Raw genomic sequence first — 24,101 nt, forward strand, 5'->3', positions numbered from 1 at the left:
GTGCAACCAGCTCAACTGTCAAACTGACCCAAACAGGGAATCCACAAACAGGCAGAGTCACAGAAATGGTTTAAGTTAGAAAATGCTCACTTTCTAAAAGTGGCATTTTCAAACACACAATCTTAAGATCAACTTTACTAAAAGATGTATTTTTAAATTGTGAACTCAGAGACCCCAAACTCCACATGTCTATCCGGTCCCAAAGGGAATCTACACTTTAATCATACTTAAAGGTAGCCCTAATGTTAACCTAGGAGAGGGTCAGGCCTTGTAACAGTGCATAACGAATTTAGCAGTATTTCTCTGTCAGGACATATAAAACACATTACTATATGTCCTACCTTAACAATACACCGCACCCTGCCCTTGGAGCTACCTAGGGCCTACCTTAGGGGTGTCTTACATTTGAAAAAAGGGAAGGTTTAGGCTGGGCAAGTGGGTACACTTGCCAAGTCGAATTTACAGTTTAAAACTGCAATCACAGACACTGCAGTGGCAGGCCTGGGCCATGTTTACAAAGCTACTAATGTGGGTGGGACAACCAGTGCTGCAGGCCCACTAGTAGCATTTGATTTATTGGCCTTGGGCACCTCTAGTGCACTGTACTAGGGACATACTAGTAAATCAAATATGTCAATCATGGATGAACCAATTACATACACATTTTGTAGAGAAGCACTTCAGCACTGGTTAGCAGTGGTAAAGTGCCCAGAGTAAGAAAAACAGAGTCTAGCACACATCAAGGACCTGGGAAACAGAGGCAAAAGGTTAAGGGATACCACGCCAAGGATGAAAAGTCTAACACTTTGCATGTCATTTGTTGTCAAATAAAGATCTGAAAATATTGTACATCATCCACAATGTGCACACATGTGAAAACATGCAGTATTTATCCAGTTTATTAACCTTCATTTCTTCAACACATCACACCCAAGATCAAAGGAATAAGACTCTCTCTGGATACTTTTTCAAAGGACTGTGAAGACTTGGGGCCAGGTTTACTAAGGCCTTAAAATGCCTTTGCATCATGTCAGATGGTGCAAGGCAATTCCAGGGCTTAATTAAGTTAGATTTACCTAGCTAAACAAAGCCACTTTGTGTGGCTCTGAGTGGCTTGATAAATCCAGAGTAATGAAAGGCAGTACACATTTCTGCCTTGCATTACTCTGCATTGGAATGGTGTGCCACGTATGTAGTGTGGGTGTTCCCTCACATCCACTAATGGATTTTGGTGTAATCCCAGATTTACAAAGTGTATTAAACCTGGGATTTCATCAACATGCAACACCAGACTAACAGCAGCACAACTAGGAGGAATATATTTATTTCACTCTGTAATTTCCTTTTTTATGTGTACTTCATTTTGCAGCATACGTAGTAAGAGAAAAATGCCTCTGAGGATTGTATTTGTGTAGGACGGTGTTTGTACCGCAATATTGTCTGTACCGCAGCTGCTCTTGTGTCATGGCACAAGAGTGCCTGTTTTGGGCTTGTTGGAAAGTGGGTTATTGGTGAGGGCAGGTAGGTACCTACACTTAACAATAGGCCACAATCACCAACCAGTCAGTGTCTCAATAAATTAATCCTTGCTCAACCCTTGATAGCTTGGACCATGAGCAGTTAGGCTTAACTTAGAACACAGATGTGTAAAGCATTTAATATCAACAAAGCACCCACAATAAAAATCTGACTCCAGTTTAAAAAAATAGGAAATATTTTAACTTTAAAATTACACCAAAATGATAAAAATCCAATGCAGGAAATCTGGGATATTAATTTTTAAATTTTAAATGTTAAAAAATGCTTTCTAGTCCCTAAAAGCCAAATGTGCCAACCAGGGACAGCTGGTCACACTTGACCAGGGAAAATCTAAAAGTTGAGGCCGACTGTGATGGAGCCCTGCTCGGACATGCTAAGTGGGAGGCCTCGGTCAAAGTTTTACCTTTACATTTATAAACCTTTCTGGAGCTTTCTTCCCCAACGTCATCCGGTCCTCTCCAACATGCCAGGTTTGATGTGACATCATCAGATTGCCTTTCCTCGAGCATCCGATCAAATCCTGGAAGTCTGGAGCTTAGGAGTTTTCACTGGATCAAAGCTGAAATTCAGGCCAGGTTACGTTTAAAGGTAGCCAGCTTGGCTCACGACGTCGGGTCAGTCCACTACTTGAGCTTTTAACCAAGTTCGCTCCAAACTTCTCTAAACTTCTGGGTCTTCTTCCAGAAGTCCTTTTAGGTTACCTGAAGTGTTCACAACTTGATCCAAGGTTCCAGAAGCTCTGGGTTGTTCCTTGGGAGTTGGGACTACAATTCCCGGAATCCTTAAATGGCCATTGGAGGTTGGTCAGCTGGGCTCTTGCAGAACTTGATGAAGGGGACTTTGGGCAGCTCCTTTGTACCTGTAGCTTACAGGGAGTCCACTCCTGGAGTTGCAGAACAAGGCAAATTATTTTTCTTGTTGAAGCCCAAAGTGTGCAGCTGGTGATGTCCTTGTGAGTGGAGTGTCCAGGTGCAGGCCAGGGGTCCAGCAGAGTAGTCCTTCTTCTTCAGTATCTTCTTCCAGCAGGGATCTGAGGTGTGGGTGCAGCTCTGCCATATTTATCCTTATTCCTGGGGTGGAAAGCAGGTTGTGGAGCGGCTGTCCAATCACAGACAGGTTAATTCCCCCTTTGATGACCACCTCCTAGGAAGTGTGGCAAAAATTAATCCCAGGGAGGAACATTCTTCAAAAATCCAACATGGCTGAAACTGATTTTTGGAGGTTGGGTCTGGCTGAACCCACCCACTGATGTGGCTAAAAATCCAAAACACACCCCTCTCATGCCCTCTCCTAATCTAATCAAGAGTGCACCTAATTGTCTGGGGTTGCAGGAAATGGGGGACCTCCTGAGCTTCTCCAAGTGTTCTCCCCTGCCTTTGAAGACCAGTTTGGCTGCTTTCACCCATCCTGTTTCACCAACTGCTGAGGCATGTCCCCCAGGCACATCCTTTGTGTTCAGCTCAGGCCACTTCAATCCTCATCAAGGCAGCCAGGCCAGACTGCAAGAGGCTGGCCAATCATAGAAGGGCACTATAGAGCTAAAGTTGGCAACTTTCGGGTAGAGTTTTAAAACTCTTTACCTGAACTAGTTATATTAAATCCAACAATGTCAAGTTGTGGGATTTATTATGACAATTAATTTGCTACCCAACTCAAAATACCTGGCTCTTATGTTGAATTTGTTTATAAAAATAGTCTCCCCGTTTTAGTCTTTGGAGATCATTCACTACCGTGAGGGAAAAACAAATGTGGATATTGTACCTCACCAGGGCTTACAAAACAATTTTTAGAAGGTCCCTGCTTATAATTACATGGCACCCAACCCTAGGGGCACTTAGGGCACACCTTAGGGGTGACAATTGTAAACATAAGGTAATTGAAGACTTTGGAAATACTTTTAATTCCAAAGTAAAATTTGCATATAACTTTAATATAAAAGCAGTCAGCAAATATAAGATACTCCAGTTTAAATTGTTTGATAGACTGTCTTATAAACTGTAGAACACTAACAATTTTAGAAGAGGAGGGAGAACACTATAGGAATGTGGGAATAAGGGTGAGGGCTTCTCATGCTTCCTGTGGTGCTGTCAGTGATACATTAGTATTGAAAGCATATAGTCCATGGGTTGTCTAATTGCATCTGAGCTTCCTTTTACTTCATTCTTCGCTCTTGTGTGACTGGGCTAATTGCCCACATCACGATAATCCCCTAAATTAAATGTGGACACAATTAATATTATTCTTTATTGTTATACTTTCAACATCTTCTGTAATTTAGACACCGAGAACAGCCCAAGGTGGCATGCCTTACATGTTTCCAACTGCGTTTTCTTACCCTGAATGGTCTGAAAACTTCACTGGTTTGTTAAAATCACAGACTGTCCTCACATTTCTGTGAGGGAAAGTTCTGGAGTCTCTGTGGATAAAAAAAAGCCTTACTTCCCAGAATTACCAAACACTGGGTCAGTGTATCACTTAGGAAACATAGGAACATAAAGTGGTAAGATTGGCTATTGCCCTGAAATAGATGATATTTCTGCCACATAAATATGGGAAAAACAATGTTTTTTTGACCAATACTTTGATGCTCGCAGGCCATTCTGGGAACAGCACTGTTTGGTGATTCCTCTAGGAACACATCCTAGGGTCATCTCGGTTGCTAAATTTCAGGAATGTCCAGTTTTTATATGGTTTCCCAGTTTCCGACCAAACCTGGGCCAAAATGCTGTGGCATTGAGTGCACTAGGCATATTTTTAACATTTGCAGAGTTTTCTGTGTAACAAATTTTGCGGGATCCATGCAAATCAAACCACCTGGGATATGTTTGGCTGGATGGGTTTCAGAAATGTCTAAGTTTCCCCGAGATCTGGCTAAAAACCGAGAATGAATAATGCAGAGACTCCCCAAAATTGGGATTTTTATGAGCATTGTTTTATCATATTGGATTGCAGAGAGGGGGTAAGCCCCTTATTTGCCTCATCCTAGGAGCTCAAATACTTGCTGGTGATCTGTTTGGGGACGGGGTCCAAGATAGTCCTGTGTCCCACACCTTGAGGACATTACTTCCTTTTCGAAAGTACCTCTTTTGTTGTAATTGCATCTAAGAGGACTGTGAAATGCCCACGATCACACTGAAAGCAGCCCAAGGTTGAAGGCACAGGTTGCTTTCAAGTTCACTCTTCCCTACAAGCACCAGAAGGATTTTCTGTACTTAGTCCTTGACTGAGACATTTGCATCCTCAGTACTAACAAGGTAGTGGGGAAGAAATACATGTTTTTTCTTCAGCATTAAAGCAACTAATGTCAATTTAGGGGTTCCCATGTCTGCTGCAACTCATATTGTCCATGGTCATCCCAAAGCAAATTTCAGTTGGTAGGTTTAGAGATCAAACTCTGATCACATTGGTCCATGGAAGGTGGCATTCCCAGGACAGTAAGTTTGATGGCAGCAACAAAGTGTCTCTAGATGATTCCCACTAATCCGTGTGCTCCATTAAAAGCTCTTAATTTGCTTATTAGCCTATTAAGATGTGAGTCTTGTATTTATAGGCTACTGCTTCTTTCCCAGATGTTTGATGGCTGTTATCTGATAATATGCTTTTGACTGTGATTTCTAAGTGATCTACTTCTTTGTTATTTATGAAGAGTTTTACATTAAATTGTAAGATCTCATACATTCGCTTTGCTTGTTTACTAAGTTAAGGGTACAATTTGGCTAATAGATTGTTCAATTCATAGTTCTTTGTAGCTTTACTCTTTTTGTAATGCTCCTATGACTTTCTATAGTGTAGACAGGGCACTGCCTACTATATCCTTTCACTACGTCATTTGTTTTGTCTTCCTATGTCAAGGTGCTGTCATAGACATTGCACCATGGTATTTGGAAATTGGTTTGCCATTTGTTTCCTGAGTGAAGTAGTCTGCTTTTGGAAAATGGGTTATTGGTAAGGGTAGGTAAGTACCTACACTTAGCAAAAAGCCACTAACCTCCACTTAGGTCCAGTTAGGTCTCAGTAAATTAAACCCAGCTCAACCATTGGTAGCTTGGCAACAAGCGACAAGGCTTAACGTAGAAGACAGAGTGTAAGGCATTCAAATATCAAAAAACAGTAATTAAATAAAACAAAGGAAACAGTTTAAAAATCCAAAACCAAATTGTAAAAATAGATTATATTTTTATCTTTAAAATGACACAGAAACAAATAAAATCGGATAGGGGGAACCGGAGATATGAATTTTTAAAGAATTATTGTTTTCTAGCACCTAGAAACAAAAAGCGCCAATCTGGTCATCTGGTCACACCTCGACCGGGGCAAAGTCAAAGTTTAAGGCCGACCGCGATGGAGCCCGGCTCGGCTACAGCCTGGGGGAGGCCCCGGTCAAAAGTTTACCTTCGGATTTAGTTGTTTTTCTGAAGATTTTCTTCAGCGGGACGAACCTGCCAGTCCAATCCGACGCCCTGGAACTCTTCTCCGGATAAGCGTCGCAAGATGCTCTCATGGAGATTTTTACCTTTGAACATAGTTGTTTTATCGAGGTGAAAACCCTTCGACCGGGGTAAACCTGGATCTTGATCCAACGTCCTTGGAAACGCTTGCTGGAAGTTGCCGGTCAACTTCCTATGTTCGTACTTAGGGGGTCTATCTGACCCCCGCCGGCTGCGGATGCCGCCGGCCTGGCGGGAAACGCCAGAAGACCGTACCGCGGTCAAAAGACCGCAGCGGTCATTCTGAGTTTCCCGCTGGGCTGGCGGGCGACCGCCAGAAGGCCACCCGCCCGCCGAGCGGGAAACCCCCTTCCACGAGGATGCCGGCTCCGAATGGAGCCGGCGGAGTCGAAGGGGTGCGACGGGTGCATCTATGTGGGGCCCTGTTAGGGGGCCCCACGACACCCGTTCCCGCCAGCCAGGTTCTGGCGGTGAAAACCGCCAGAACCAGGCTGGCGGGAAGGGGGTCGGAATCCCCATGGCGGCGCTGCTTGCAGCGCCGCCGTGGAGGATTCCCTGGGGCAGCGGGAAGCCGGCGGGGAACCGCCGGTTTCCCTTTTCTGACCGCGGCTTTACCGCCGCGGTCAGAATGCCCCCGGAAGCACCGCCAGCCTGTTGGCGGTGCTTCCGCGGCACTCTGCCCTGGTGGTTTACAACCGCCAGGGTCAGAATGACCGCCTTAGTCTCTTTTTTGGAGATTTTCTTCACTGGGACGAACCTGCAAGTCAGGCCGGGTCGTGGTTGAGGCAAGCTGACTAGAGTTGCTGCAGCGGATCGGTCCCTCTATGGAGCATTTTTCAAAAGTTTTCCAAACTTCTCCAAACTTCTGGATCTTCTCCCAAATGTTTTTTTGAGGTCCACAGCTCACCCCAAGGTTCCAGAAGCTCTGAGATGATCCTTTGGGGTGTGGACTACAACTCCCAGAATGCAACTGGCGCAAACTCCTTTTTAGCCACTGGACAGTGGCCAGCTGTTCGGTTTCTTCAGGAGTTGGTGCCGGGGACTCTGGTTAGCAATTTTTCACATGTAGCAAACAGGGTGTCCCTCCTTGAACCAGTTGAAGCCAGGCAAAGTCCTTCTTGTGGTGAAACCCGTGTGTGCAGCTGGTGCAGTCCTTCAGAGTGCAGGGTCCAGGTGCAGGCCAGGGGTCCAGCAAGGCAGTCCTTCTTCTCATGAGGTTCTTCCATGTTGGAATCTGATGGGGATCTGAGGTGTGGGTGGAGGTCTCCAAGTTTTATCCCTGCTCCTGGGTGAAAAACAGGGGGGTCCTGGTTCTCCAATCAGGTCCAGGGCCCTTCCCCCTGTGATGACCACTTCCTGGGAAGTGTGGCAAAAAGCAATCCCAGGGAGCAACATTCCTCAAAAATCCATCATGGCTGAAAGTGATTTTTGGAGGTTACATCTGGCTGAGCCCAGCCACTGGTGTGGCTAAAAATCCTAAACACACCCCTCTCCTGCCCTCTACTAATCTAATCAAGGGGGCACCTAACTGTCTGGGTTTGCAGGATGTGGGGGTGTTGCTGGGTTGCTCCAAATGTCCTTCTCTGCCTTTGAGGGCCAGTTTGGCAGCCCTCCCCCTTCCTGCCTCACCATCTGCTGAGGGGAGATCACCTCCCACAGGCACATCTCTTTGTGTGAAGCCAGGCCACTTCACACCTCATCAGGGCACAGCAGCAAAAACACTGCAGGGCTGAAGTTGGTAACCTTTCAGGTAAAGTTTACAACTCTTTACCTGAACAAGTTATATTAAATCCAACAACTGGAAGTTGTGGGATTTATTATAACAATTATTTGATACCATTCACTACAATGAGGGAAAAATGAATTTGGCTGTTTTACCTCACCATGGCTTATAAAACTATGTTTATAAGGTCCCTGCTTATAGTTACATGGCACCCAGCCCTAGGAGCAAATAGGGCTCACCTTAGGGGTGGCATATATGTAAAAATAAGGTAGTTTAAGACTTTGGAACTACTTTTAATTCCAAAGTCGAATTTGCATGTAACTTTAATTTAAAAGCAGCCAGCAAGGCAGGCCTGCCTTTAAAATGACACTGGGCACCTCAGCAGTGCACCTATGGGGGCACTACCTATGCTGGGGTCCCTAAACCTCCATGCCCTACCATATACTAGGGACTTATAGGTAGGATAACTTTGGCTATTATAATTAGCCTAATTTGCATATCCACTTTACACAGAGCACTGGCCCTGGGACTGGTAAGCAGTACCCAGGGCACAGACAAGAGTCAGTAACCACCAGTACATGTCCAAAAGGTTTGGGGGTGTCCAGGGCAAAAGGAGGACTTTCCTACGCTGCCCCCCAGATGAAAGGTGATGGGTACTAATCTACACCCTGGTAGTCCTCATCAGCTAAGTGGAACAAACTGTAAAGGGCATCTGCATTGGCATGGGCAGTCTGTGCTCCACTGTGAAGTCCATCCCATGTAGGGAAATGGACCACCTTAACAGTTTTGGGTTCTCTCCCATCATTTGCATCAATCATCTGAGAGGTCTGTGGTCAGTTTATATACGGAAGTGAGTGCCAAACAGGTATGGCCTCAACTTCTTCAGGGACCAGACCACAGCAAAGGCCTCCCTCTCAAAGGCACTCCATCTTTTCTCTCTGGGGAGTAGTCGCCTGCTGATGAAGGCAACTGGTTGATCTTGGCCCTCTTCATTAACTTGTGCTAACACTGCCCCAATCCCTTCCTCTGAAGCATCTGTTTGCACTCTAAATTCCATGCCATAGTCAGGGGCCAGTAACACTGTTGCTGAACACATAGCCTGTTTTAGGGTGTCAAAAGCTTTCTGTCACTCTGGGGTCCAAATTACCTTCTTGGGCTGTTTCTTGGAGGTAAGCTCAGCCAGAGGGTCAACTATGGTCCCATAATTCTGAACAAAACTCCTGTAGTACCCAGTCAGGCCAAGAAAGGCACTTACCTGAGTCTGGGTTTTAGGAATCTCCCAATCGAGGATAGTCTGGATCTTGGGCTGGAGTGGTTGCACATGGCTTCCACCAACAAGGTGGCCCAGGTACACAACTGAGCTTTGCCCAATCTGGCACTTGCTTGCCTTGATAGTCAGGCCTGCTTGAAGCAGGGCCTGATGCACTTCCTTCAGGTGGACCAGGTGATCCTCCCAGGTGGAACTAAATACAGCTATATCATCCAGATAAGCTGCACTGAAAGATTCCAACCCAAAAAGGACTCTATTCACCAACCGTTGGAAGGTGGCAGGAGCATTTATCAGGCCAAAGGGCATCACCTTGAACTGAAAGTGGCCCTCTGGTCGGGAAAATGCTGACCTCTCCTTAGCTCCTGGACTTAAGGCAATCTGCCAGTATCCTGAGGTCAGGTCAAATGTGCTCAGGAATTTGGCAGCCCCCAACCTATCAATGAGCTCATCAGCTCTAGGAATGGGGTGAGCATCAGTCCTGGTGACTGCATTTAGACCTCTGTAGTCCACACAGAATCTCAATTCCTTCTTTCCACCTTGGAGATTAGGTTTGGGCACCAGTACCACTGGACTGGACCAAGGACTGTCAGAGGGCTCAATTACCTTGAGCTCCAACATCTTAGCCACTTCAGCTTTGATGTTGGCCTTGACCTGGTCAGACAGCCTGTACAGCTTGTTTTTGACAGGTAAGCTGTCACCAGTGTCAATGTCATGGACACACCAATTGGTGAGTCCAGGGGTCAGGGAGAATAGACTAGCAAACTGCTCCAAAACTTTCTGCAGTCTTTTTGTTGCTGGTCTGTCAACTTGGAGAGAGTAGCACTCCCTCCACTGACCCGTCGTGTTCATTTGAGGACAGGAGGTCTGGCAGAGGTTCACTCTCCTCCTCCTTCCCTTCATCAGTGACCATCAGCATGCTCATGTCGTCCCTGTCCTGGTGGGGTTTCAATCTGTTGACATGCAGGATCCTATGAGGATTCCTGGGGGTGCCAAGGTCCACCAAGTAGGGGACCTCACCCTTTTCTCCACAATTGGATAGGGCCCAGTCCATTTGGCCTGAAGTGCCCTAGGAGCCATGGGCTCCAAAACGCCCACCAGCTGTCCTGGGTGATACTCAGGCATGGTAGCCTTCTGGTCATGCCAGAGCATCATGAGCTCTTGGCTGTCCTCCAGGTTACTGCTTGCCTTCTTCATGTACTCAGCCATGTGTGACCGCAGGCCCAGCACATAATCCAGCACATTCTCCTTGGACTCTTTGAGAGGGTTCTCTCAAGACTCTCTCACCAAGCACAATGGGCGTCTTACAGGGTGCCCAAACAGTAATTCAAAGGGGCTGAATCCAAACCCCTTCTGTGGCACCTCTCTGTAGGCAAACAGCAGGCATGGGAGGAGAACATCCCATCTCCTCCTGAGTTTGTCAGACAAACCCATGATCATGCCCTTCAGGGTCTTATAAAGTTTTTCCACCAGACCATAGGTCAGTGGATGATAGGGGGTGGTGAACTTATAAGTAACACCACACTCATCCCACATGGCTTTCAGATAGGCAGACTTAAAATTTGCGCCCCTATCTGAGACCACCTCCTTTAGGAACCCCACTCTGGTGAACACCAAGTAGGGCCCTAGCCACTGTGGGAGCAGTGACTGTCCGGAGGGGTATTGCCTCAGGGTACCTGGTGGCATGGTCCACAACCACCAAAATGTACCAGTTGCCTGAGGCAGTTGGTGGGTCTAGGGGACCAATTATGTCAATCCCCACCCTCTCAAAGGGAGTCCCAACCACTGGCAGTGGTATCAATGGAGCCTTTGGCTTGCCCTCTGCCTTGCCACTGGCTTGGGAGGTAACACAGGAGCTGGTAAACTCCCTGACTTTTTCTGACATTTGGGGCCAAAACAAATGGTTGACCAGCCTGTTCCAGGTCTTGGTCTATCCCAAATGTCGAGCTAAGGGAATATCATGGCTTAAAGTGAGGAGGAATTCTCTATACTTCTGGGGGACCACTACTCTCCTGGCTGCCCCTGGTGTGGGGTCCCTTGCCTCGGTGTAGAGAACTCCATCCTCCCAGTAAACCTTGTGGGTCCCACTGGTATCCCCTTGTTCTTGCCTGGCAGCAGTCTGCCTTAGGCCCTCAAGAGTGGGACACTCTCTTTGTCCCTGGCACCACTCTTCTCTGGTGGGCCCACCTGCCCCGTGCAGTTCTGCCAAGTCAGGCAGAGCTTGCAAGGGAAGTGGCCCTCCCTCAGAGGTCAGATCCTCCCCGTCAGGTTTGGATTCCTCCTGATCCTCTGTACTTGTGGGGGCTGGCAAGCCAGACCCAGTGCCCTTTCTCTTCTTCTTGGAGGCGTGGCCCATTGTTCCAGGGTCCAAGTGTCCAGCACTTCCCTGTTGTGCTGCCTGTGACCTGGTCACAGCACACACCCATTCAGGGAGGTCCAGCATCTGTGTATGGACCCTTCTCTCCGCCTCTGACCATTTAGATGCTTCAAGATCATTTCCCAGCAGACGATCTACTGGGAGGGCAGGAGCTATAGCTACCTTCTTAGGGCCAGTCATGCCTCCCCATTCCAGGCTCACCATGGCCATGGAATGGAGTTGGGTTCTGCTATGTGCATACGTCACTTGGTGGAAGACACCAGGTAAGACCTGTTCTGGAGAAACCAGCTTCTCTGTGACCATTGTCATACTGGCTCCTGTATCTCTCAGAGCTTTCACCTCAGTCCCATTGACTTTAGGCCTCTGCCTATACCTCTCCATGCTGGGAGGTAAGGTAGCCATAGTTGCAATGTCCACCCAACCCACGGATACTAAGGTGACCTCTGTGTACCCTGATCCCAGCCCTGGGCCAACTTCCACCCCAATTCCTTCACTAGCAATCCCCTGGGATTGCCCACCAGTGGGGGGCTTCTTGGAGCAGATATCATCTCTTCTTTTGTGTCCAGGTTGATGACACTCAAAACACTTGCCGGCCTAAGCAAACTCCTGAAACTTTCCTGCTTTAACATGATCATAATGCTTCTCCTGATACCTCTTCCCCTTAAAAGTGGAATAGCTTTGGGCTCCCCCACCCTGAGAAGTTTCTGGGGACTCTTGTGAGGACTCCTTGGGCTTTTTATCATCTTTCCCTTGGTTCTTCCCCTGAGAAGAACCATGTCCTTCCTTTTTCCGACCACCCCCTGGGGGTTTCTGGTTAACCCTAGTTCTTAACCAGTCATCTGCTGCCTTCCCCAGCTCTCTGGGGTTGGTCAACTTAGAATCAACTAGATCCTGGTGGAGCTTCTCTTGGACACAATTGGTTAGAAGGTGCTCCCTCATAATTAAATTGTACAGCCCCTAACATGTACTTACCTTGTTGCCCTATATCCAGCCCTCGAGTGCTTTAACTGAGATGTCCACAAAGTCCACCCAGGACGGGGTGCTTGTCTTTTGGGTGTACCTAAACTTGAGCCTATACTGCTCTGGGGTCAGATCAAACTTTTTAATCAAGCATCTCCTCATACTGGGGTATGAATCTGCCTCCTCCCCCCTCATGGTTAAGAGCCTGACCCTCCCAGAGTTGGGGACCAACTCTCAAAGAAGTGAACCCCAGTACTGAGGCTTGACTCTCCTCATCTGGAGGGCCCTCTCTAAGGCCCCCAGCCACTTATCTATGCAATCCCCCTCTACATAGGCAGGAACCACCCCCTTGGGTAATCTGGGGCAAAAAAAAACACATATGGACACCTCAGCTTCTCTGTCGCTGCCACCATCTCTTTTCTCTTCCCTTGCCCACTTTTTCTTTTCTAGGGCCAGCTTCTCTGCCTCCAAAGCTATGAATGCTAGCTGGGCCTCCAGCTCTCTTTCCCTGAGGGACAGGTTCTCTCTTCCTGAAGGGACCCCCTTGCCCCAACTAGCTTTGGGTATGCCCCTAGTGACTGTGTAGTGAGGACCGGTCTTCCTCCTCCTCACTTATGGTCAGATGCCCTCCCTCCCCTGAGTGGTTGGAGCTAGCATCCTCCCCTGCTTCTTCCTCCTCTGGAGCTTCCTCTGGGCCTAGTTCTTGGGCCTCAGCCCATGCTGTCAGGGATTTAATCAGGACATGCTTCCTGAGGTCAGTGGTTGCAGGCAACCCCCTTGCAGTATACAACCCCCTAAGCTGGACTACTGTCAGTGTGGGTAGGCTAGCCAGATCAAACTCCATGGTTCCCTAGGTTTGTGTCAGCAAAAACGTTTTGCAAAAATTGGAAACAGGAATTTAGAAAAATCACAAAAATTCAATAATTGAAATTAATCCAAATTAAAAACTAAAAACAATTTTTGCACTAGGACAATGTAAAGGTTTTTAAATTTGTTTTACTTAAAACTGTAATGTGATACTGAACACAAGTACAGGATCCCACCACTGTGCACCAACATTTTTGGAAAATGGGTTATTGGTAAGGGTTGGTAAGTACCTACCCTTAGCAATAGGCAATTAACCTCCACTTAGGTCCAGTTAGGTCTCAGTAAATTAAACCCAGCTCAGCATTGGTAGCTTGGCAACGAGCAACAAGGCTTAACTTAGGAGACAGAGTGTAAAGCATTCAAATATCGTAAAACAGTAATTAAATAAAACACAGGAAACAGTTTAAAAATCCAGAATCAATTTATAACAATAGATTACATTTTTATCTTTAAAATGACACAAAAACGAATAAAATCGGATAAGGGGAACTGGAGATATGAATTTTTAAAGAATTATTGTTTTCTAGCGCCTAGAAACAAAAAGCGCCATTCTAGTCACCTGGACGCACCACGGCGCAAAGTCAAAGTTTAAGGCCTACCGCAATGGAGCCCGGCTCGGCTACAGCCCGCAGGAGGCCCAGGTCAAAATTTTGCCTTTTGACTTAGTCGTTTTTCTGAAGATTTTCTTCAGCAGGACGAACCTGCCAGTCCAATCCGACCTCCTGGAACTCTTCTCCGGACACTCGTCGCGGGAGCCCTCGTGGAGATTTTTACCTTCGGACTTAGTTGTTTTTTTGAGGTGAAAATCCTTCGACCGGGGTAAACCTGGATCTTGATCTGACGTCCTTGGAGCCCTCCTCGGATACACTGGTTGGGAGGTCCCGGTCAACTTTGTACGTTCGGACTTAGAGGGTCATTACAACATTGGCGGGCAGCAACCGCCAAGTTGTAACCTACGCACTCCCGCAGTGTCCATTATGACATCCCCGCTGGGCCAGCAGGTGGAAACAGAGTTTGACACTCCCCAGCGGGGATGTGGGCCGCAACATGGGAGCCGGCTCCAAATGGAGCCGGCAGTGTTGCGGCCGTTCGACAGGTTCAGTTGCACCCGTTGTGCTTTTCACTGTCTGCAGAGCAAACAGTGAAAAGCCGTATGGGGACCTATCAGGGGGCCCCTGCACTGCCCATGCCAGTGGCATGGGCAGTGCAGGGGCCCACCAGGGGCCCCGCGACTCCCCGAACTGCCAGCCGCGGTTGTAATGACCAGGGGAGCACCGCCACCGGTGCTTCCGTCATTTCAGCCTTGGCGGTCCTGTACCACCAGGGTTGTAATGACCCCCTTAGTCTCTTTTTTGGAGATTTTCTTCACCGGGATGAACCTGCAAGTCAGACCGGGTCACGGTTGAGTCAAGCCGGCTAGAGTTGCTGCGGTGGGTCGGTCTCTCTATAGAGCCTTTTTTCAAAAGTTTTCCAAACTTCTCCAAACTTCTGTATCTTCTCTAAGATGTTCCTTTAGGTTCTTTAGGGGTCCACAACTCACCCCAAGGTTCCAGAAGCTCTGAGATGATCCTTGGGGGTGTGGACTACAACTCCCAGAATGCACCTGGTGCAAACTCCTTTTTGGCAAGTGGACAGTGGTCAGCTGGTCGGTTTCTTCAGGAGTTGGTGCAGGGGACTCTGATTGGCAATTTTTCACCTGTAGCAAACAGGGAGTCCCTCCTTGAACCAGTTGAAGCCAGGCAAAGTCCTTCTTGTGGTGAAGCCCAAGTGTACAGCTGGTGCAGTCCATCATAGTGCAGGGTCCAGGTGCAGGCCAGGGGTCCAGCAGGGCAGTCCTTCTTCTCCTGTGGTTCTTCCTTGTTGAAATCTGATGGGGATCTGAGGTGGGGTGGAGGTCTGCCATTTTTATCCCTGCTCCTGGGTGAAAAACAGGGGGGTCCTGGTTCTCAAATCAGGTGCAGGGTCCTTCCCCCTGTGATTACCACTTCCTGGGAAGTGTGGCAAAAATCAATCCCAGGGAGCAACATTCCTCAAAAATCCATCATGGCTGAAAGTGATTTTTGGAGACTACATCTGGCTGAGCCCACCCACTGGTGTGGCAACAAATCCTAAACACACCTCCTGCCCTCTCCTAATCTAATCAAGGGGACACCTAACTGTCTGGGTTTGCAGGATGTGGGGGTGTTGCTGGGTTGCTCCAAATGTCCTCCTCTGCCTTTGAGGGCCAGATTGGCAGCCCTCCTCCTTCCTGCCTCACCATCTGCTGAGGGGAGATCTCCTCCCACAGGGGCTGGCCAATCAGGGCACAGCAGCAAAAACACTGCAGGGCTGAAGTTGGCAACTTTTCAGGTAAAGTTTAAAACTGGGATTTTTTATAACAATTAATTTGATACCAAACTCTTGGTAACTGTTACTTAAGGGGACTTCTAAAATTAAAATTAAGTCTCCCCATTCTAGCCTATGGAGGCCATTCACTACAATGAGGGAAACACAAATTTGGGGGCACTACCTATGCTGGGGTCCCTAAACCTCCATGCCCTACCATATACTAGGGACTTATAGGTAACATTAACAACTCTAACAAGGACTTGCCCTCTTGAGCCCTCAACTTCCCATCAAGCTCAGGATAGGCTACCACCAGAATGAAGGCTATTAGGGGGATCAGCTGCCGGTGCGAACCTCATTCCCTTTGGGAGGGCTTCCCCAGGTGGACCTCAGTGATCTTCTTGGTCCAGTGCCTCAGGTTCTCCCTGCGCTTCCTGCAATAGATGCTGCACTGATGATAGATCCCCAGGGTCTGCTCCTTCTGCATTACGGCATTATGGCCAGACCGCCATTCTGAATGCCATCCAGGGGCAAGGCAGTCATCTGCAGCAGATGGTGGCCTGCCTGGAAGGCGTTCGTACTGAAATGTCTGGCCTACAAATAACATTTCAGGCTAAGGTCTAATGACAGGGTGCCTGTTCACAGAGTGAAGGTGACTTTCTGCCTTTCATCCTTCCTCTTCTGCCAGCTGAGGTGTGGAGGTTTGGATGTCACAGTCACAATGGCAGCATGGTGCATCATGATTGGAATTGCAGTGGAAATGGCGTTCCTTCCTTCCTCAGACATACACATTAGCCTTGACCATCGCAGTCTGAGTTTCACAGAAGTCTTTCATATGTGCACCCACTTAACTTGCAATTGGGCGGGTGGACCAACAACTTGGTTGTCAGGGAGAACCACTCCGTTTCCTTACTACTTGTAAACTTGTAACGAGGCCCTTAGTTATCTGCTATATAGAATATTAAGATACATTTTTTCAATATTTAGGTTGTCATGTAAAAAGAAGGGTTCCTTGCTATGTGTAATTGTTAAATGTTCAGGTATGTGTATATCTTGGTACCTTTTAGGGGCAAGTGGGGTATCACTAGTGGCTTTTTTAGTTCAGGCAATGAAATGTTTTAAAGTAAGGATAGATTGTAGTTTCCCCGTTCTGTGTTCAGGGACTTCAGGTAGTATTTAAGTATCCTTAGGGATTTTGTTTGTGGGTGTCTGGGTGCTAGGGCTTGCCTCTCTAATATCCTGCAATATCTCCCTTACTCTATTTCCGTCACATTTGGGTGTTGGTTAAGTTTGTTTACAGGACTTACAACATCATCGTTTGTACTTGCCCTCCTGTGACTTGCATTGCAATAATATTTAGCACTTTTCCACTGGATATTTTCTAATTCTGCACTTTCTTGGCAGTAAGAGTAGTCCATGTGAATCAGCTACTGCTTTCTTTTCTGTAAACAATATATTTTGCAGCGTCTGTCCTTGGATCTAAAAGAAGTGTAATTGGAAAAATATATATAATAATAATTTTAAGCTTGTACAATTATTACGATGCAAAATACCGCAACTGCTACTATTTTAAATACCTACATTTATGTCCTGTTTAGGGGCTTTTAGTTGGGATTGTATCTTTTAAAAAAACATAAGTTTCATTTTAATTTTGAATTTGTTGTTGGTTTCTGACGTTTCAGGTTGTTAGGTTTAGTTTTGCTTGCTATTTGAGTGAGAGGTTATAATTTGTATCATTTTATGTTTACTTACTTTCTTGTATCTCAATGGACCTGGGATGTAGCCTGCATATTCTGATGAGCCATCTGTGCTACAGTGGAGGGAGGAGTAGCCACTTACACCTGAATGAGCTGTGTCTGCCCTCTTACAATGCAGTCTCCAACCCCCTGGTGTGTGTCTGGGGCTTGGCCTGGGCAAGGTAGGATCTTGTGAACAACAGAGACTTTCCTTTGAAGTAGGCCTACTTCAAAGGCAGAAAGAGGTATAAGTATTGGACTCAGACACCCTGAAAATCAGATCAATTCTGGAGTCAAGAGGAACCTCTGCCAAGGAAAAGAGCTGTAGAGCTGAAGAGCTGAAGAGGAGTGCTACACCTTACTGTGACTTAGTTATGTTGGGCTATCCTGCAGTTGCTGCTTCTGCCTATAAAAGGGGACGAAGACTGGACTTTGTGGTATATCCCTGCTTGTGAAGAATCTCTGAGGGCTTCAATTGAGCTTGCCTCCTGTTTTGAAGTCTCAGTGGTGTCCTATCCAGTCCCTGCCATTTGAAAGGTGAAGTTGGAAGACAAGAGCTGAAAACCGACTCACAGAACGCTGTGCAGGGAAGCATTAGGTGCACTATCTGCAATGCAGCTGATAAACGATGCTCTGCCGGCATCACAGCTAAAATAAACACTCTACCTACATCGTGGCTGAGAGATCGACGCATCATGGCTGGAGAAATGATGCACAGCATCTGCTTGTGGGCTGCTGGTAATGACGCAAACCCCACACAGGGTGGTTTTCTAACACCGCCCGACAGGATTTTCCACGCATCGTCCCTGGGTGTCAACGTCAACCCGACTATGTGCGGACCTGAGGTGCCCTGTCCAGAATCGATGCATCCCCGATCTGACCGGAGAAGGAATGAAGCATGGCCTCCCTTGTGAGGAAGGAAACAACACATCGCTGGCTTTCCCAAAGCAGTCTCACACGTGCAGCTTTATTTTTTACGCTAACCATGTGCTTTGTGCAAAACCAACATTTCCATTGTTTTCTATGGAGTAAGACTTATTCTTTTGAATTTCTTTTTTTTTTAACTTGTACATGTTGGATTTTTGGCTTTTCGGTCTTGTTTGATTTAGATCAATATTACCTATTTTTCTAAACTGGTGTGGTGTTCATTTTGTAGTGTTTTCTCTGTATTACTGTGTGTGTTGTTTACTTTACACATTGCTTCTGAGTTAAGCCTGCCTGCTTGTGCTAAGCTAGCTAGGGGGTGAGTTGTGGTTAACCAGGTGTGTTTCTCCTTTGCCCTGACTAGAGTGAGGGTCCTTGCTTGGACAGGGGTAAGCAGACCAAAGACCCGATTTTTAACAGGAACATTATAGTTAGGTTCAAATTCTACATACAGAATAGTAATGCTTATATGAAAAAATGATAACTCATGCCCTAAGGCATGGGTACTCACAAACATTTTCCCAGGGGCCACAAAGTTTGGTCTGTGGTGTGACCGAGGGCCACATTGATGCTAGCAGCATGCCGATCAAAGGGAGGAGGGGGCTCTAGGAGGGGAGGGTTGTGGCGTTATGGGGGTGATAGGGAGCAGCAAAGCATATAGATCTAGTTGCTGAATCGCACAATGTGAAACCAGAAAACCTGACATTAATCCCAGCTTCCCCACTTTACCAAACTGTGTGATCCTAGGCTATTGTTTTATTTCATGTTCCCTTCCTTTTCTTCATTATTGCATGTAGGAGGACCTCACAATGCATGACTTTGGTATGTGCGCTGTGCAAACCTTTCTCCTGTGTTTGATTTAATAAACTACAAAGTTGTTCATGTATAATAGCAAATCAAGCCAATGAAAGAGTGCAGATAACAACTAACTTGCCTCTTAGTTCACCATTGGCATTGTTATCAAGGTGGGGTAAGAATGAATGTTGGGGTTGGGGGAAAGAATGAAAGTTTCTGAATTTATGTTTGAAATCTCTAATTTTCATAAAATACTTCTCCATGCACTGATATAATCTTATGTACTTAGATTAAATGGCTCTGTGTGTGAGTGAAATACACTTTTTGTATTTTTAAGAACACTTATCATAGTTGTAGACATACATTTGCTGCAAGATTTCTTAAAGAATGAAAGTGTTCCTGCAGTTAAAGCGGTGCAGGACAAATTCCTTACTTCCTTTCTTTATCTTCAATCATGTTTAAATAAAGTGTCCCCTGTAAAATCGAGTAAACAGCAGCCTAGAGCTACTGCTCCCCTGGCGGCCACAGGTAAAGGTCAAAAGGGCCGTACTTTCAGTATCACTGCACTAAGGTATCTATAACTTGCACCCTCACCACGCAGTAGGCACCTGGACATGTAGCCTGCCATTTGCCTGTGGCTTCCAGTTCCTACTTCCAGTTCCTGCTTGTTCCATACTGACCTAGTAACACCGCAGCTTCCTTTTTCCATCGGGGTTTTCCTAATCGGGTTTTCTCTCTCACCATTCTTCCCACCAACAGAAGCCCTGTCCACCCCAGGACCTACTTAATGCAGGCAGCAGTGCAACCACACAGCAGGTGTGCACAGTAGCATGCTGCTAGTGTGCCAAAGTCAAACCCATGTGCGCCCGTCTGCACCTGGAACATGCCCAGAGCCACAACCCCTTGCCTTACCTCCCCCTGTAGATGCCCCATTGCTGAACCTTGAACCCAGATGCCGCAGCAAACACTGTCACTGCGATGACCCATGCTCCACATTAGGACCTTTCACCTGCTCCCACTGCCGTTTCACCTGCCACAGCACACACACCATCCCAATGACAAGGCCCACCCCAAATACACCACAGACACCACCTAAACAAAAACACCAACTCGCATGCACCCTTCTCAACACATGCTCACTATGCTAGCATTCCTCCAAATTATGGGACCTCATTGCCACCTTCGCACTCAACATTGTCTTCCTCACCGAGACCTGGCTCTAGCCCCCATCCATCCCAGACATTACCACAGCAATCCCCAATGAATATAAAATTACTCACTAAGACCACATTAACAAGCCAGGAGGAGGAACAGCCATCATCCTAAAAGAGACCATACAGTGTACCGCCAACACTGATAACAACACAACCCCTTTGAACATCTCAACTTCAAGCCCCACACAGACGACTAAACAACCGCCAGAGATACCAATGTACAACTGTTAGAAATGGGGTCTTTGGTTGACAGTCAGGTTACCCCCTGTTCAAGCAAGGACCCTCACTCTAGTTAGGATAAAAGAGAATCACCCTCAGCTAACCCCTGCTTACCCCCTTGGTAGCTTGGCAGAGCAGTAGGCTTAACCTCAGAGTGCTGGGCGTAAAGTATTTGTACCAACACACACAGTAACTTAATGAAAACACTACAAAATGACACAACACCAGTTTAGAAAAATAGGAAATATTTATCTAGACAAAACAAGACCAAAACGACAAAAATCCAACATACACAAGTCAAGTTATGATTTTTTAAAGGTTTAAAATAAAAAGAGTCTTTAGGTAGTTGTAACAACACACTAGCGCTGCTAGCGTGAAAATGTACCTGGTTTGCGGCAAAAATAACCCCGCACGGGCGGTGTGCGTCGAAAATAACCCTGCACGGGTATAGGCGTCGAAAATAGCTCGGCTCGGCGAGGCGCGTCGAAAAAGCCAGCCACGCGACGGTCCGAAGTCCCGCGGTGCTGGTTGCGATCTCTCAGCCTTCGTCAGCGATGCTGCGCGTCGTTTCTCCTGCTCCGGGCGTCGATTCTCCGGTCGCGTTTCCAGCGGCGTCGTTTCTCAGCTGCGGAGCCGGCGTCGCGTCGTTTTCTCAGCCGCGATCGGATTCGCGTCGATCTTTTCTCCGCACGGTGCTCGGTGCGTGTATTTTTGTCCTTAGGCTGCCAGCCTCTCCTTTCAGGGTCCCAGGAACTGGAAGGGCACCACAGAGCAGAGTAGGGGTCTCTCCAGAGACTCCAGGTGCTGGCAGGAAGAAGTCTTTGCTATCCCTGAGACTTCAACAACAGGAGGCAAGCTCTACATCAAGCCCTTGGAGATTTCTTCTTCAAGATGGAAGGCACACAAAGTCCAGTCTTTGCCCTCTTACTCTGGCAGAAGCAGCACTGCAGGAAAGCTCCACAAAGCACAGTCACAGGCAGGGCAGCACTTGTTCCTCAGCGATCAGCTCTTCTCCAGGCAGAGGTTCCCCTTGATTCCAGAAGTGTTTCTAAAGTTTGTAAGTTTGGATGCCCTTCTTATACCCATTTTAGTCTTTGAAGTCACCTTCCTTCAAAGGGGACTCACACCTTCTTGTGAAATCCTGCCTTGCCCAGGCAAGGCCTCAGACACACACCAGGGGGCTGGAGACAGCATTGTCAGAGGCAGGCACAGTCTTTTCAGATGAGAGTGACCACTCCACCCCTCCCTCCTAGCAGAGATGGCTAATCAGGAATGCAGATCACACCCCAGCTCCCTTTGTGTCACTGTCTGGGGTGAGGTGAAAAACAACCCAACTGTCAAACTGACCCAGACAGGGAATCCACAAACAAGGCAGAGTCACAGAATGGTTTAAGCAAGAAAATGCTCACTTTCTAAAAGTGGCATTTCCAAACTCACAATCTTAAAATCAACTTTACTAAAAGATGTATTTTTAAATTGTGAGTTCAGGGATCCCAAACTCCACATGTCCATCTACTCTCTAGGGGAATCTACACTTTAATCATATTTAAAGGTAGCCCCCATATTATCCTATGAGAGAGACAGACCTTGCAACAGTGAAAACGAAATTGGTAGTATTTCACTGTTAGGACATATAAACCACATTACTATATGTCCTACCTTATCCATACACTGCACCCTGCCCATGGGGCTACCTAGGGCCTACCTTAGGGGTGCCTTACATGTAAGAAAAGGGAAGGTTTAGGCCTGGCAAGTGGGTACACTTGCCAAGTCGAATTTACAGTGTAAAAATACACATACAGACACTGCAGTGGCAGGTCTGAGACATGATTACAGAGCTACTTATGTGGGTGGCACAACCAGTGCTGCAGGCCCACTAGTAGCATTTGATTTACAGGCCCTGGCACCTCTAGTGCACATTACTAGGGTCTTACTAGTAATTCAAATATGCCAATCATGGACGAACCACTTACATATAATTTAAACAGGAGCACTTGCACTTTAGCACTGGTTAGCAGTGGTAAAGTGCCCAGAGTAACAAAAACAGCAAAATCAGAGTCCAGCACACATCAACAACCTGGGGAACAGAGGCAAAAAGTTAAGGGAGACCACGCCAAGGATGAAAAGTCTAACACGTGTCCCCCCCAGCTAAAAGTGGGGAGCAACTACCCAACCTCATGGGAGTTCTCATCACTAAGGCGGAAGAACCTGGACAGACCATCAGCATTGGCGTGTTCTGTACCGGGTCGATGTTCCACCGTAAAGTCCATCCCCTGTAGGGAAATGGACCACCTCAACAGTTTTGGGTTCTCACCCCTCATCTGCATTAACCATCTGAGGGGTCTGTGGTCGGTCTGAACTCGGAAGTGAGTCCCAAACAAGTAGGGTCTTAGCTTCTTCAGTGCCCAGACCACAGCAAACGCTTCACGTTCTATGGCACTCCACCTACGTTCCCTGGGTAGTAACCTCCTGCTAATGAAGGCTACGGGTTGATCTAGGCCCTCTTCATTCAGCTGTGAGAGTACTGCTCCAATACCATGCTCTGAGGCGTCTGTCTGTACAACAAACTCCGTGGAGTAGTCAGGTGCCTTCAGCACAGGTGCTGTGCACATGGCAGCCTTCAGGGCATCAAAAGCGTTCTGGCAAGCCTCTGTCCAGATCACTTTCTTGGGTTGCTTCTTAGAAGTCAACTCAGTTAAGGGGGTAACAATGGTACCATATCCCTTAACGAACCTCCTATAGTATCCTGTGAGACCTAAAAAGGCTCTCACTTCAGTCTGGGTCTTGGGAGGCTCCCAAGCCAGAATCGTGTCAATCTTAGGCTGTAGGGGTGCCACCTGGCCACTCCCCACCTGGTGTCCTAAGTACACAACAGAACCCTGCCCTATTTGGCACTTGCTCGCCTTAATAGTGAGGCCTGCCTTCTGCAGGGCCTCTAACACTCTCCAGAGGTGTTGCAGGTGTTCCTCCCATGTAGAACTAAACACAGCAATGTCATCCAGGTAGGCGGCACTGAACTCATCCAGGCCTGCCAACACCTGGTTGACCAACCTCTGAAAGGTGGCAGGGGCATTCTTCATCCCAAAGGGCATCACATTGAAGTGGAAGTGCCCATCGGGGGTAGAGAATGCTGACCTCTCCTTTGCCCCTTCAGTTAAGGCAATCTGCCAGTACCCAGATGTTAAATCAAACGTACTGAGGTACTTGGCAGCTCCTAACCGATCAATGAGCTCATCAGCTCGGGGGATGGGGTGTGCGTCAGTCTTGCTGACCGCATTGAGACCCCGGTAGTCCACACAGAACCTAAGTTCTGGAGTGGCACCAGGAGCAGTAGCCTTTGGGACCAAGACCACTGGGCTGGCCCAAGGACTGCTGGAGTGCTCAATAACCCTTAGGGCTAACATTTTGGAGACTTCCTCCTTAATGCAAGCCCTCACCCTGTCAGTCACCCTGTAAACCTTATGTTTAACAGGTGTACTGTCCCCAGTGTCCACATCATGTGTGCACAGGTGTGTGACTCCTGGGATCAGGGAAAACAGTGAGGCGAACTGTCCCAGCACGTGGCGACAGTCCCTCTGCTGTTCCTCAGTCAGGGAGGGGGAGAGGATCACTCCCTCCACAGACCCATCTTTCTCTCCTGCAGACAGGAGGTCAGGAAGAGGCTCACTCTCTTCCTCCACCCCGTCATCTGTCGCTAGGAGCATGGA

Source organism: Pleurodeles waltl, chromosome 9 (genome assembly GCF_031143425.1).
Source record: "Pleurodeles waltl isolate 20211129_DDA chromosome 9, aPleWal1.hap1.20221129, whole genome shotgun sequence".
NCBI classification, from domain to species: domain Eukaryota; kingdom Metazoa; phylum Chordata; class Amphibia; order Caudata; family Salamandridae; genus Pleurodeles; species Pleurodeles waltl.